The 17,604-nt window shown below is 33.9% G+C and overlaps 1 long non-coding RNA gene across 3 annotated transcripts in view; it reads right to left on the reverse strand.

Moving 5' to 3' along the window:
* Nucleotides 1-5,749: 5,749 nt before the first annotated feature.
* Nucleotides 5,750-17,604, reverse strand: part of LOC147343953 (uncharacterized) — a 127,028-nt gene continuing 115,173 nt past the window's right edge. For all 3 annotated transcript variants that reach the window (XR_015155324.1, XR_015155321.1, XR_015155319.1), the window contains one exon: nucleotides 5,750-7,695. This is a non-coding gene — a long non-coding RNA (uncharacterized LOC147343953). The remainder of the gene's footprint in view (nucleotides 7,696-17,604) is intronic.

The raw sequence follows: 17,604 nt of genomic DNA on the forward strand, positions 1-17,604 counted from the left end.
ACCATAACCTTGACTAGACAGACCTTTGTTGGCAAAGTAATATCTCGGCTTTTGAGTATGCCATCTAGGTTGGTTATAACTTTCCTTCCAAGGAGTAGGCGTCTTTTAATTTCATGGCTGTAATCACCATCTGCAGTCATTTTGGAGCCCCCCCCCCCAAATAAAGTCTGACACTGTTTCCACTGTTTCCCTATTTCCCATGAAGTGATGAGACTGGATGCCATGATCTTCATTTTCTGAATGTTGAGCTTTAAGCCAACATTTTCACTCTCCTCTTTCACTTTCATCAAGAGGGTTTTTAGTTCTTCTTCACTTTCTGCCATAAGGGTGGTATCATCTGCATATCTGAGGTTATTGATATTTCTCCCAGCAATCTTGATTCCAGCTTGTGCTTCCTCCAGCCCAGGGTTTCTCATGATGTACTCTGCATATAAATTAAATAAGCAGAGTGACAATATACAGCCTAGATGTACTCCTTTTCCTATTTGGAACCAGTCTATTGTTCCATATCCAGTTCTAACTGTTGCTTCCTGACCTGCATACAGATTTCTCAAGAGGCAGGTCAGGTGGTCTGGTATTCCCATCTCTTTCAGTATTTTCCACAGTTTTTTGTGATCCACACAGTCAAAGGCTTTGGCATAGTCAATAAAGCAGAAATAAATGTTTTTCTGGAACTCTCTTGCCTTTTCAATGATCCAGCAGATGTTGGCAATTTGATCTCTGGTTCCTCTGCCTTTTCTAAAACTAGCTTGAACATCTGGAAGTTCATGGTTTATGTATTGCTGAAGCCTGGCTTGTAGAATTTTGAGCATTACTTTACTAGCATGTGAGATATCTTCTGAATATTGCATCCCAAAACAGCAGAATACATAATTTTTAAGGTCAATATGGAATATTCTCTTGGACAAATCATATGCTAGTCCATGAAACAAATTTAAGACTGAAATTTAAATAAAATGGAGAAGACTGAAGTCATATCAAGCATCTTTTTCAACCACAACAATATGAGACTAGAAATTAACAAGAATCTTAAAAAAAAAATACTATAAACACGTGGAGTCTAAGCAATATGATACTAAGCAACTAGTGGGTCAATGAAAATGTCAGAGGAAATTTTAAAAATTGCTTTCAGATATACAACAATGAAAATATAACATTCCAAAATCTATGAGATCCAACAAAAACAATTCTAAGGAAGTTTATAGCAACAAAAGTCAACCTCAGGAAATAAGAAAAATCTCAAATAGACCTTAAACAAAACAAAAGCAAAAATAAACAAATGGGACTACATCAAACTAAAAAGGTTTTGCACAGTGAAGGAAACAATCAGCAAAACAAAAAGGTTACCTACTGAATGGGAGAAGATATTTATAAATGATATATCAGATGTTGGGTAAATATTCCAAATATATCAATACAATGAACTCATACAATTTAATAAAAAAACAATTAAAATATGGGACATTTTTCCAAATGAGATATACAGATGGCCAGCAGGCACATGAAATGATGCTCAGCATCACTAATCATCAGGTAAATCAATCCAAAACCAAAATGATATATCACATCACACCAATCAGAATGGATATTAACAAAACAACAACAAATAACAAGTGTTGCTGGGGGTGTGGAGAAATAGGAAACTCTCATACACTGTTGTGAATATAAATTGATGTAGGCACTACGAAAACCATATGGAGAGATCTCACAAAAATAAAAATACTACAATAGGATCCAGCTATTTCACTCCTGTATATTTTTATCCAAAGAAAACAAAAACACTCGTTTAAAAAGGTACATGCACACTTTTGTTCATTGCAGCATTAGTTACAATAGCCAAGCTATGGAAGCAAACTAAGTGCCCACTAATAGATGAATGGGTGAAGAAAATGAGGTACACACATATAAATAATATTTAACTTTACAAAAGAATGAAATCTTGCCGTTTGAAACAGCATTATTGACCTAGAGGGTATTATGCTAAGTGAAGTCATACAGAGAAAGACAAATACTATATGATTTCATTTACTTGAGGAACCTAAAAACAAAATAAATAAACAAACATAACAAAGCAGAAAAAGAGTTCTAGATACAGAAAACAAACAGGTGATTTCAGATGGAAGGGAATAAGACAGAAAAGGAAAGTTTTTAAAAAATAAAAATTAAAAAGAATACAGAAAATAAGAGCATATTAGCGAGACACACTCAGAGTATACATAAAAATTACAATTATATTTCAAAACATATCACAGATATTTTAAAAATAATAAAAGCATAAGCATGTCACATAATACCTTCAGAGAAATACAGGAAAGAAGTAAATCGAAGTTATAATGAAATGAAGGAAAATAATTTTTTTTAAGTTTGGAAGAAATTGATAAGACCTAAAGATTAGAAAATGACATCCAACAATACTGATAATAGCAGTCTCTGAAGAAGAAAAACAACTCCATAAAACAGAACAAATTAGAACTAAAGCAAAAACTATTGGGGGTTTTCTTTAAAAAATTCTACATATAGAATGATCACATCATGTAGTTGACAATAGTAACAAAAAAATCAATACTAACTATAATTCAAACTATTGGAATGTAAAATAAAAATTTTAGATCATTAGCTGAAATAAGTAGTTATTTATAAGGAAAACAATCAAATTATCATTAGTATATTTCAGAAGCAATAGTATAAATCAGATTAAAATCAACTGAATCTTTAATGCACTCAAGAGAAGGAAATGTAATAAAGCCAATCTAAGGTCAAGTGGTAAAAATGTTGGAAAGAGAGGTCACAGAGTTTTTCTGTTGCACAAACATAGGCACACACATGTATGTGCACAATGGACACATAAAAACACATGAACATAAACACATACACATACATCACACTAAAAAGAGTGAAAAGGGTGTTTTACTGCTAAAATGAAACTGCTAATTGGGCACAGGATAACTTGGTCCTTCAAAAACACCCAAATTCAGGACTTCCCAGATGATCCAGTGGCTAAGACTCCACACTCCCAGTGCAGGGGGCCTGGGTCAGATACCTGGTCAGTGAACCAGATCCCACATGCTAAAACTAAGACCCAGTGCAGTCAAATAAATAAATAACAATAAACATTTTTTTTTAAACCCAAATGCCAATTTTATCCCTTCTGTGTATTAAGCATGTATCAATTCTCAAAATAGAATTTATCATAAAGGAAGAAACTACTGACAAAATTAGAACAATTTAGCCTTTAAAAAGGATGATGATTTCAATGTTTTGAAACTCATTAAATAGGATTAAATGCATAAATTCATATTAAAACTAATTTTAAAGATTATTAATGATTAATTATTTATCTTGAAAATTGGTAAATAAATGAGAGACAAGCATTTATTTTCCCTTTTCTATATGAACTCCTTACCACTGGGTAATCAAATAGTAGATCAGAATTGTCTCTTTACATTTGCTAGTAAGTGAGAAAGAGTTAGAATACCACCCTCTAGAAAAACCCAAATGAAAAATGAAACTAGGCATCACATTTCAATAGTAGCTAGCATCAAAAAAAGGGCAATCAGACATAAGATGCCCCCTAATAAAACACAATAATCTACCAAAAGAAATCAAATGTGAGTCTAGTCAAATTTATGGGTCCAGCTTCCAATCTGTAGAGAACACAGGCTGTTTATCTATGAAATTTTGTAGGTCAAATGCTCTGAATTCTTCAACAGATAAAATTTAAGGGCAAAAAGTGGTTGAATTTAAAAGGTATAAACTAAAAGAGATTTAAAAGATATGATAATAAACTATGAAAAAAAAAAAAAACCCACGGGGTAGTGGTGGTTTAAAAAGTCGTGTAATCACTATTTATGGAAAGAGGGAAGAGTTGGGATGTATCTACTTGGGGTTTCTGTGCTAATGATACAGTTCAGCCATTATCAGATCAGATCAGTCGTTCAGTCATATCTGACTCTTTGCGACCCCATGAATTGCAGCACGCCAGGCTTCCCTGTCCATCACCAAATTCCGGAGTTCACTCAAACTCACGTCCATCGAGTTAGTGATGCCATCCAGGCATCTCATCCTCTGTTGTCCCCTTTTCCTCCTGCCCCCAATCCCTCCCAGCATCAGAGGCTTTTCCAATGAGTCAATTCTTCGCATGAGGTGGCCAAAGTACTGGAGTTTCAGCTTTAGCATCATTCCTTCCAAAGAACACCCAGGGCTAATCTCCTTCAGAATGGACTGGATGAGTCTCCTTGCAGTCCAAGGGACTCTCAAGAGTCTTCTCCAACACCACAGTTTAAAAGCATCAATCTTCGGCGCTCAGCCTTCTTCACAGTCCAACTCTCACATCCATACATGACCACAGGAAAAACCATAGCCTTGACTAGACGAACCTTTGTTGGCAAAGTAATGTCTCTGCTTTTGAATATGCTATCTAGGTTGGTCATAACTTTCCTTCCAAGGAGTAAGCATCTTTTAATTTCATAGCTGCAGTCACCATCTGCAGTAATTTTGGAGCCCACAAAAATAAAGTCTGACACTGTTTCCACTGTTTCCCCATCCATTTCCCATGAAGTGGTGGGACCAGATGCCATGATCTTCGTTTTCTGAATGTTGAGCTTTAAGCCAAATTTTTCACTCTCCACTTTCACTTTCATCAAGAGGCTTTTGAGTTCCTCTTCACTTTCTGCCATAAGGGTGGTGTCATCTGCATATCTGAGGTTGTTGATATTTCTCCCGGCAATCTTGATTCCAGTTTGTGTGTCTTCCAGTCCAGCATTTCTCATGATGTACTCTGCATATAAGTTAAATAAACAGGGTGACAATATACAGCCTTGACAAACACCTTTTCCTATTTGGAACCAGTCTGTTGTTCCATGTCCAGTTCTAACTGTTGCTTCCTGACCTCCATACAAATTTCTCAAGAGGCAGATTAGGTGGTCTGGTATTCCCATCTCTTTCAAAATTTTCCACAGTTTATTGTGATCCACACAGTCAAAGGCTTTGGCATAGTCAATAAAGCAGAAATAGATGTTTTTCTGGAACTCTCTTGATTTTTCCATGATCCAGCGGATGTTGGCAATTTGATCTCTGGTTCCTCTGCCTTTTCTAAAACCAGCTTGAACATCAGGAAGTTCATATATTGCTGAAGCCTGGCTTGGAGAATTTTGAGCATTACTTGACTAGCGTGTGAGATGAATGCAATTGTGCCATAGTTTGAGCATTCTTTGATATTGCCTTTCTTTGGGATTGGAATGAAAACTGACCTTTTCCAGTCCTGTGGCCACTGCTGAGTTTTCCAAATTTGCTGGCATATTGAGTGCAGCACTTTCACAGCATCATCTTTCAGGATTTGGCATAGCTCAACTGGAATTCCATCACCTCCACTAGCTTTGTTCGTAGTGATGCTTTCTAAGGCCCACTTGACTTCACATTCCAGAATGTCTGGCTCTAGGTCAGTGATCACACCATCGTGATTATCTGGGTCATGAAGATCTTTTTTGTACAGTTCTTCTGTGTATTCTTGCCATCTCTTCTTAATATCTTCTACTTCTGTTAGGCCCATACCATTTCTGTCCTTTATCGGGCTCATCTTTGCATGAAATGTTCCTTTGGTATCTCTGATTTTCTTGAAGAGATCCCTAGACTTTCCCATTCTGTTGTTTTCTTCTATTTCTTTGCATTGATCCCTGAAGAAGGCTTTCTTGTCTCTTCTTGCTATTCATTGGAACTCTGCATTCAGATGTTTATATCTTTCCTTTTCTCCTTTTCTTTTTGCTTCTCTTCTTTTCACAGCTATTTTTAAAGCCTCCCCAGACAGCCATTTTGCTTTTTTGCATTTCTTTTCTCTGGGAATGATCTTGATCCCTGTCTCCTGTACAATGTCACGAACCTCTTTCCATAGTTCATCAGGCACTCTATCTATCAGATCTAGGCCCTTAAATCTATTTCTCACTTCCACTGTATAATCATAAGGGATTTGATTTAGGTCATACGTGAATGGTCTAGTGGTTTTCCCTACACTCTTTGATTTAAGTCTGAATTTGGCAATAAGGAGTTCATGGCCTGAGCCACAGTCAGCTCCTGGTCTTTTTTTTTGCTGACTGTATAGAGCTTCTCCATCTTTGACTGCAAAGAATATAATCAATCTGATTTCGGTGTTGACCATCAGGTGATGTCCATGTGTAGAGTCTTCTCTTATGTTGTTGGAAGAGGGTGTTTGTTATGACCAGTGCATTTTCTTGGCAAAACTCTATTAGTCTTTGCCCTGCTTCATTCCGTATTCCAAGGCCAAATTTGCCTGTTACTCAAGGTGTTTCTTGACTTCCTACTTTTGCATTCCAGCATTATACTTTTGCATAATGAAAAGGACATCTTTTTTGGGTGTTAGTTCTAAAAGGTCTTGTAGTCTTCATAGAACCGTTCAACTTCAGCTTCTTCAGCGTTACTGGTTGGGGCATAGACTTGGATTACTCTGATATTGAATGGTTTGCCTTGGAAACGAACAGAGATCATTCTGTCGTTTTTGAGATTGCATCCAAGTACTGCATTTTGGACTCTTTTGTTGACCATGATGGCCACTCCATTTCTTCTGAGGGATTCCTGCCTGCAGTAGTAGATATAATGGTCATCTGAGTTAAATTCACCCTTTCCAGTCCATTTCAGTTCGCTGATTCCTAGAATGTCGACATTCACTCTTGCCATCTCTTGTTTGACCACTTCCAATTTGCCCTGATTCATGGACCTGACATTCCAGGTTCCTATGCAATATTGCTCTTTACAGCATCGGACCTTGCTTCTATCACCAGTCACATCCACAGCGGGGTATTCTTTGTGCTTTGGCTCCATCCCTTCATTCTTTCTGGAGTTATTTCTCCACTGATCTCCAGTAGCCTATTGGGCACCTACTGACCTGGGGAGTTGTTCTTTCAGTATCCTATCATTTTGCCTTTTCATACTGTTCATGGGGTTCTCAAGACAAGAATAATGAAGGGATTTGCTATTCTTTTCTCCAGTGGACCACATTCTGTCAGATCTCTCCATCATGACCCGCCCATCTTCGGTTGTCCCAGGGGCATGGATGGCTTTGTTTCATTGAGTTAGACAAGGCTGTGGTCCTAGTGTGATTAGATTGACTAGTTTTCTTTGAGTATGGTTTCAGTGTGTCTGCCCTCTGATGCCCTCTTGCAACACCTACCGTCTTACTTGTGTTTCTCTTACCTTGGGCGTGGGGTATCTCTTCACAGCTGCTCCAGGAAAGCACAGCCAGTGCTCCTTACCTTGGTTGAGGGGTGTCTCCTCACTGCCGCCCTTCCTGACCTTCAGTGTGGAATAGCTCCTCTAGGCCTTCCTGTGCCCGCGCAGCCATGGATCCTTGGCCGTGGGGTTGGTCTTCCCGGCCACCACCCCTGGCCTCGGTTGTGCCCTTGCTCTTCCCCACCTCTGCCCTTGGCCTCAGGCTTGGGGCATGGTGTATCTCCTCCCGGCCGTTACCCCTGGCCTCAGGCTTAGGGGCGTGGGGTAGCTCCTCCTGGCTGCCTCCCCTGACCTCGGACGCTGGGTATCTCCTCTCAGCCGCCCCGGCTTGACCTCAGACATGGGATAGCTCCTTTGGGTGGTTCCTGCGCCATCGCAGTCTGGTACTCTAGCCGTTGCCGCTGACCTCGGACGTGGGGTAACTCCTCTTGGCTGCCGCCCTTCGGACATGGAGTCCTATTATAATTATATTTAATATATAATATTAAATTTATAATATTATAATATATTATAGCATATATTATAATTTTATATATTATATATAATTATAACTATATAATGTATAATTATAAAAGTATACTACATAATATATAATGTATAATATATAGTTCTATATTATATATAATAAAATATATATAATTATATAATAATAGTATATACTAATATAATATAATATATATAATGTAATATTTTATAGATAATGTATATAATATCTAATCTAACACATAAAAATAGTATCATAGTAATATTATTATATATATAATATATTATATATAATTTTATAATAAATATATATTATAATATAATAATATATAATATAATGCATAATATATAATATATAATATAAAACATAATACATTTTATTATATATATTATATAATACATAATATATATAATATATATAATGCATATAATATATAATTATATATATAATATATATAATACATATAATATATAATTATATATATAATATATATAATACATATAATATATAATATAAAGTATATTATATATAATAATAAAATATATATGATTTTATAATAATTATATATTATTATATAATAATATATTATAAAATACATAATATAGTACATAATATATAATATATAATACATAATATAATACATAATATATACTATTTATGTAATATATACAATATATAATATTATATATTATATATAAATATACAATATATAAATTTATAAATAAATATATAAATATTTTTATATATAAATTATAGTCTTTCCAAAGACATTATAAGAATATAATTTTTGTTTTTATTTAAAAAAGTTTTTAACCCAAATCAAAGACATAGAAAATTAAAAATTAAATGTATAGCTTAACAAGTATTGACATCTTTGAGCCCTCTTATTACCACAGAGATTTGACAGAATGTGGTCCACTGTAGAAGGGAATAGCAAATCACTTCATTATTCTTGTCTTGAGAACCCCATGAACAGTATGAAAAGGCAAAATGATAGGATACTGAAAGAGCAACTCCCCAGGTCAGTAGGTGCCCAATAGGCTACTGGAGATCAGTGGAGAAATAACTCCAGAAAGAATGAAGGGATGGAGCCAAAGCACAAAGAATACCCCGCTGTGGATGTGACTGGTGATAGAAGCAAGGTCCGATGCTGTAAAGAGCAATATTGCATAGGAACCTGAAATGTCAGGTCCATGAATCAAGGCAAATTGGAAGTGGTCAAACAAGAGATGGCAAGAGTGAATGTCGACATTCTAGGAATCAGCGAACTGAAATGGACTGGAAAGGGTGAATTTAACTCAGATGACCATTATATCTACTACTGCAGGCAGGAATCCCTCAGAAGAAATGGAGTGGCCATCATGGTCAACAAAAGAGTCCAAAATGCAGTACTTGGATGCAATCTCAAAAACGACAGAATGATCTCTGTTCGTTTCCAAGGCAAACCATTCAATATCAGAGTAATCCAAGTCTATGCCCCAACCAGTAACGCTGAAGAAGCTGAAGTTGAACGGTTCTATGAAGACTACAAGACCTTTTAGAACTAACACCCAAAAAAGATGTCCTTTTCATTATGCAAAAGTATAATGCTGGAATGCAAAAGTAGGAAGTCAAGAAACACCTTGAGTAACAATCAAATTTGGCCTTGGAATACGGAATGAAGCAGGGCAAAGACTAATAGAGTTTTGCCAAAAAAATGCACTGGTCATAACAAACACCCTCTTCCAACAACATAAGAGAAGACTCTACACATGGACATCACCTGATGGTCAACACCGAAATCAGATTGATTACATTCTTTGCAGTCAAAGATGGAGAAGCTCTATACAGTCAGCAAAAAAAAGACCAGGAGCTAACTGTGGCTCAGGCCATGAACTCCTTATTGCCAAATTCAGACTTAAATCAAAGAGTGTAGGGAAAACCACTAGACCATTCAGGTATGACCTAAATCAAATCCCTTATGATTATACAGTGGAAGTGAGAAATAGATTTAAGGGCCTAGATCTGATAGATAGAGTGCCTGATGAACTATGGAAAGAGGTTCGTGACATTGTACAGGAGACAGGGATCAAGATCATTCCCAGAGAAAAGAAATGCAAAAAAGCAAAATGGCTGTCTGGGGAGGCTTTAAAAATAGCTGTGAAAAGAAGAGAAGCAAAAAGAAAAGGAGAAAAGGAAAGATATAAACATCTGAATGCAGAGTTCCAATGAATAGCAAGAAGAGACAAGAAAGCCTTCTTCAGGGATCAATGCAAAGAAATAGAAGAAAACAACAGAATGGGAAAGTCTAGGGATCTCTTCAAGAAAATCAGAGATACCAAAGGAACATTTCATGCAAAGATGAGCCCGATAAAGGACAGAAATGGTATGGGCCTAACAGAAGTAGAAGATATTAAGAAGAGATGGCAAGAATACACAGAAGAACTGTACAAAAAAGATCTTCATGACCCAGATAATCACGATGGTGTGATCACTGACCTAGAGCCAGACATTCTGGAATGTGAAGTCAAGTGGGCCTTAGAAAGCATCACTACGAACAAAGCTAGTGGAGGTGATGGAATTCCAGTTGAGCTATGCCAAATCCTGAAAGATGATGCTGTGAAAGTGCTGCATTCAATATGCCAGCAAATTTGGAAAACTCAGCAGTGGCCACAGGACTGGAAAAGGTCAGTTTTCATTCCAACACCAAAGAAAGACAATGCCAAAGAATGCTCAAACTACGGCACAATTGCACTCATGTCACATGCTAGTCAAGTAATGCTCAAAATTCTCCAAGCCAGGCTTCAGCAGTATGTGAACTTCCTGATGTTCAAGCTGGTTTTAGAAAAGGCAGAGGAACCAGAGATCAAATTGCCAACATCCGCTGGATCATGGAAAAATCAAGAGAGTTCCAGAAAAACATCTATTTCTGCTTTATTGACTATGCCAAAGCCTTTGACTGTGTGGATCACAATAAACTGTGGAAAATTTTGAAAGAGATGGGAATACCAGACCACCTAATCTGCCTCTTGAGAAATTTGTGTGGAGGTCAGGAAGCAACAGTTAGAACTGGACATGGAACAACAGACTGGTTCCAAATAGGAAAAGGTGTTTGTCAAGGCTGTATATTGTCACCCTGTTTATTTAACTTATATGCAGAGTACATCATGAGAAATGCTGGACTGGAAGACACATAAACTGGAATCAAGATTGCCGGGAGAAATATCAACAACCTCAAACATGCAGATGACACCACCCTTATGGCAGAAAGTGAAGAGGAACTCAAAAGCCTCTTGATGAAAGTGAAAGTGGAGAGAGAAAAAGTTGACTTAAAGCTCAACATTCAGAAAACAAAGATCATGGCATCCGGTCCCTCCACTTCATGGGAAATAGATGGGGAAACAGTGGAAACAGTGTCAGACTTTATTTTTCTCGGCTCCAAAATTACTGCAGATGGTGACTGCAGCCATGAAATTAAAAGATGCTTACTCCTTGGAAGGAAAGTTATGACCAACCTAGATAGCATATTCAAAAGCAGAGACATTACTTTGCCAACAAAGGTTCGTCTAGTCAAGGCTATGGTTTTTCCTGTGGTCATGTATGGATGTGAGAGTTGGACTGTGAAGAAGGCTGAGCGCCGAAGAATTGATGCTTTTGAACTGTGGTTTGGAGAAGACTCTTGAGAGTCCCTTGGACTGCAAGGAGACCCAACCAGTCCATTCTGAAGGAGATCAGCCCTGGGATTTCTTTGGAAGGAATGATGCTAAAGCTGAAACTCCAGTACTTTGGCCACCTCATGTGAAGAGTTGACTCATTGGAAAAGACTCTGATGCTGGGAGGGGTTGGGGGCAGGAGGAGAAGTGGACGACAGAGGATAAGATGGCTGGATGGCATCATTGACTTGATGGATGTGAATCTCATTGAATTCCGGGATTTGGTGCTGGACAGGGAGGCCTGGTGTGCTACAATTCATGGCGTCATAAAAAGTCAGACAGGACTGAGCGACTGATCTGATATAAATAATATATTATAATATTATATAATATATTGAATACATATTATATATGTAAAATATATAAAATATATGTATAATATATTACATATATAAATATATATATATATGTTTATATATGAAATTAAAAGACGGTTACTCCTTGGAAGGAAAATTATTAGCAACATAGATAGCATGTTCAAAAGCACTGACATTACTTTGCCAACAAAGGTTCGTCTAGTCTAGGATATGGTTTTTCCTGTGGTCATGTATGGATGTGAGAGTTGGACTGTGAAGAAGGCTGAGCACCGAAGAATTGATGCTTCTGAACTGTGATGTTGGAGAAGACTCCTGAGAGTCTCTTGATCTGCAAGGAGATCCAACTAGTCCATTCTGAAGGAGATCAGCCCTGGGATTTCGTGGAAGGAACGATGCTAAAGCTGAAACCTCAGTACTTTTGCCACCTCATGCGAAGAGTTGATTCATTGGGAAAGATTCTGATGCTGGGAGGGATTGGGGGCAAGAGGACAAGGGGACGACAGAGGATGAGAAGGCTGGATGACATCACGGACTCAATAGACGTGAGTCTCAGTGAACTCCAGGAGGTGGTGATGGACAGGGAGGCCTGGTGTGCTGCTATTCATGGGGTCACAAAGAGTCGGACATGACTGACTGATCTGATCTGATATATTATATATTTTATTATATATTTTATAGTATAATATATATAATATACATTATGTACATTATAGTGTATATTATATATATTATATTATATATGTTATATATTACATACATATGATACTATATTTATATAATATGAAATATATATTATATGTTATATATAGTATATAAAATTATATGTTATATATAGTATATAAAATTATATATTATATATAATTATTTAACAATTATGTGTTATGCATATATAATATAATATAATATATATGTAAATTATTTATTAGTATACATATATTATACATATTATACATATTACATTAACATTTATATACTATATAGTATATATTAATTATATAATTTTATATATTATATTATATATTAATATATATAATGGAATTATAATATATTATATATATTATATAATACATAAAGTATTATATATAGTTATATATAACTATAAAATATATATAATATATTATGTATTATACTTATATATTATACAATAATATATAATATTATATAATTATATAATATATAATATAGTTATATATTATATATAATATATGTATTAATATATTCTAATATGATTATTATAATAATTAATTAAATATATATTTATAAAATATATTAATATATTAATAATATTTATATATTATATATAGTAATAGTATAGTATAATATATAATATAATACACATAAAATATGTATTATATAATGTATATATATTATATATATAATATAATATATGTAACACAATATATATACTATATATATAATATAATATATATATATGATATCATATCATATATAATATATAAATATATGTTATATGTACTATATATTATATATTAATATATATATTAACTGATATAATTTTATTATTAATATATTAATATTAATATATTATATATTTTATATATTATATATAATGTATCATATATTTTAATTAATATATTAATAATAGATATTAATATATTTTATATACCTAATATAATAGTTAATTTTGTTAATATATTAATATTAGTGTATATAGATTATGTACATATAATATTTTATATATAATATATTAGCCTGTATTAATATTTGGTATTACATGAATATGTTAATTTTCATATATTATATTATTGTATATATTATAATATATTAACATATAATAGTTATAATATATCAATATATTAATATTAATGTATAATATAATATATATAATTTTAATATGTAATATATTAGTATAATGAATAATATAATATATAAATATATATTTATTCATAATATGTATATTCATATATAATTGATATATAAATTATGTATATATTATATATACATAATATAAATTATACATATGTATATAACTGTATATATATATTTATAAAAGTATATACGTTATGTGTATAATATATATAAATTATATATTATATTTATTAGTATAATTTTTATATTTATAATTATATATTATATGTATATTATATTATATATAAGTATATATTTATATTAACTAAAGTATTAATTTATGTATATATTTATGTATATATTTATAGCTCTTCTCTGTCATGTTTACAACTGCCTGATTGACATTTTGTAACAGAATAATTGAACTCATGATATAGTTTTAATAACAGTAACCACTATCTTTTATCGGTTATTCTATGTACGTGGTAGAGGTATTCCCCAACTCCCCAACACCCCACTATCAAACCTGCTATATTCCTTCAGACAAGAAGTCTTGTCAATCCTATTTCCTGAAATACTTTCCAGCCACCCCAAAAGCCCCAATTTCCATCCTGTTATTTGTAAAGTTAAAATGACTGTAGCTTTTAGCTTTGAATACAACTGTTTCCACCTCATCTCATTCCACCCATGCCACCCATGCCTTCCATCTAAACTGCCAAGTGTCTCAGGCTAAAAGTTAAACCACAAGTATAAACTGCTATATTTCTCTTATTTAGACTCAAGTCCCCCTCACTTTCTGTCTGCTTTAAGTCTGCAGCTCCTTCAAATAGTTGCTTCCTTTACATTTTCCCAAGATTACATTGTTATCTGCATGATGACAACTATTTCAATAGAGAAGTTACTCTTAGGAAAAGCCAAGAGCTTTTTTTGGTAACTGACTAATTTCTGTTTCTAACCATGAGTTTTGATGTCATTTAAATTCCAGGTGACCTGCACTCTTGTTATTCTGAAGAATAAACGATGTCCTGCCTTTGTTAATATTTCTGTAGAAAAAGAAGATGTTAATGATTCTAATAAAGAGGATGACACATAGGTTCATCCAGAATGTTTGCTTGCTAAGTCATTTCAAATAGACCAATAAATAAATACTTTGATTCACTGGGGAAATTACTGCTAGAAATAATTAAAAGCATTGAACCAGAAGAAGAATTTGTATTACCACTTCTGATACTAAAAATAAGAAGACTTTAAAACATCATGAATCATCCCATTGTAGAGCACGTAATTTATATATTATAGGTGACAATAAGCTGCTTTTGTGCTCACTGTTTCACTTTGTGTTTGCTAAAATTTATCACCTTTTTGATACAATAAATAATTCATTGCTTATGTCCTACTTTGATCAAAAAATACAAAATGGAGTGATATTTTTTACTTTGAACTAACACGTTATTTTAGTATTTCTTCTATAATGTTCAATAAATTGTATTTTTCTCTACATTTAGATGTCACCTAATCCTTAACATAGCAGTCCATTCATATCATGAAAGGTCTAAAAATAAGCTTTTGGTTAGAGTCAGATATATCAGACACTCAAAGGAAAATATGTAGTACAAAATATTAATAAAATAAACAGAATGATTAGAATTTAACTTTCAGCAGGATTTGACAATACATTGTTAGCTCTTCACCCAACTTCATTACATTTTCCTTTTTCTAAGGACACAGAGAGACTATATTTCTTTTATGGCTAAAGTTTAGATTTTATCTGTGTTTTCCAACAAGATATGGATAAAAATCATCTGTCTTCTTTCAAACTTAGCCCTTCATAAAACCCTCGTGATTTTTAAGTTCTTTCTTTACATTTCTCACCAAAATTTAGAGATATATGTCCCTAATGATGGAGTTACTATAAGGTGAAAGAAGCCTTTCAGGTTAGTTATGGATTTGACTATATGGAGAAATTTCCTACCACCCTCCCCCTCAACAAAACAAAAATAACTAGCAGCCATGAAGTAAATACCTGTCATGAACAACACATAGACCTCCTTATATGAAGTCACAAAAACTGATAGTTAATTTGTTTTCACACCTGAGCCAAATATATTCTCATTAATAAAGAAGAAATAACTTGGCAATATGCCAAATCTGGGGGGGGGAACATGCCCTCTGAGGATTAACTTAATGAATTTGTTTGCTTTTAATTATGATTATCTTTTTCTTTTGAAATCCTATATTTAAAAGGTCACAGTTGAGGGACTTAGCACACATTAACTTGGCAGACTGGATTTCCAATTTTGATCTATTTTTATGAATCTGCATTTCCTGGAAGAAACAGAATATCAAAATTTTTTCTGCTTTTAAGTCCTTGTGTGACTAGTTGAGTTCAGTCAAACCCAATACTTCTGGATTTCTTGTCTCTACATACTTAAACTTTTTAATATAAGTTGTTGTATTGAATAACAAACATATCTGCATAAAGTTATCCCAAATTCATTGTGTAAAAGAAAAAATACATTTATTCTTGTCTTCTGTTGGTTAGAAATTTAAAAAGGGCCAAAAGGAAGCACATTTCTTCTACCCCAAGGTTATTCTTCTGAGAAGGATCAAAACTGGAGGTGACTCAATGTCTTGAGGCTAAAGTCATGTAAAGACTATTTTATTTTTATATCTGGCATCACAACTATGAGGACTCAAAGACTAGGACTGCTAACCACAGAAGCTACTATAGTTGGTCTTTCCAAGTGGATTGACTGTCTTACAATATGATGTCCTCGGTTTAGACAAAAGTCTTACATGCTGCTCATAGCTTCAAGCACCAGTGTTTTAGCAAACAAGGTGAAAAATAGATCAATTTATGGATTAGACATGCATTGCCACTCTTGCCACATTTTATTGGTTGCAAGCGAATCACAGCCCACCTAGAATTAAGGAAAAGGGATATTGGGCCCCATCTTGGAAAGGGAGCACTTATGACCACTTATTTAAAAATTGTCATAGTTGGGGAGCCCATGGGCTTCTTAAAGCATAGGAATCTCCTGAAACCATTTGCAAAATGGTCTATGTATGTGTATTTTCATTTTCCAGTGGGTCTAAAATTTTTATCTTAGAAGTTGACATCAGAATAACTATAGTGACGTATTACTTTTTGTGACTGCCTGTGCATTTATGGTATTAACAACATTGGGGGATTTTTCTAACATCCATTTAGTACATAAAACATTTAAAGTAGTTCCCTGAATAGACCTGCAATGGCATGGTGATACAAATGGCTGCAAATTAAAATGCAAATAATTGTAACGGGAAGGGGAAATTCTTCAGAGACTGTACTCATCAGAAACCTAGCCAAAGATACTTATATCCAAGTATGATACATAGGTTAACTTATTTTTTCATGCTGTAGCTAATGCTTTAATGCCATTGACATAACCCAGAGACTATTTTTCTTTGCAAGTCAGGAGCCCATACTTGAACAAAATGTTTTCACCAGACTAAAATAATGGTACCCTTTACATTTCAACAGATGTCACTAACATTTTTGGAGATTAGGTAGTGTTGCTCTTTCTAAATGATTGTTTTTAAGCTACAACAGTACTGGTAGATATCTTATATTTACTGAACCATGGTTGATTTGCTTTTTAAAAAATACTTTTTGACTAAGACACAGAGCAAATTGGCAATAGATACTGAAAAGTTTCCTATAGTTATCATGTTCATAATCTAGTATATTTTATTTCCTCTTGACAGGAAACATGGTTGTACAGAGATAAATAGGATATTGTATATTTAATAAAATGGATTAGTTGTATATTTAATAAAATGGATTTGTTAAGTCATTTACCTGCTACTCACCTCTCAAAGTCTTTTCAAACACACTGACAATTTTGAAGTGCCTGCACTTGGGCTTGATATCAAAATTAGAAAATAAATTTCTAATTAAGTGGTATCATTAGTAATTGTGTGCCCACATCACACTTACAACCTTAGACATGTACATATGTTCGCTTCTGTTTATATTGACTTCCCTGGTGGCTCAGATGGTAAAGCATCTGCCCACATGCCA

Source organism: Bos grunniens, chromosome 26 (assembly GCF_055505025.1).
Source record: "Bos grunniens cultivar Pamir isolate PY7600 chromosome 26, Bosgru_T2T1.0, whole genome shotgun sequence".
In the NCBI taxonomy this organism is placed as follows: Eukaryota; Metazoa; Chordata; class Mammalia; order Artiodactyla; family Bovidae; genus Bos; species Bos grunniens.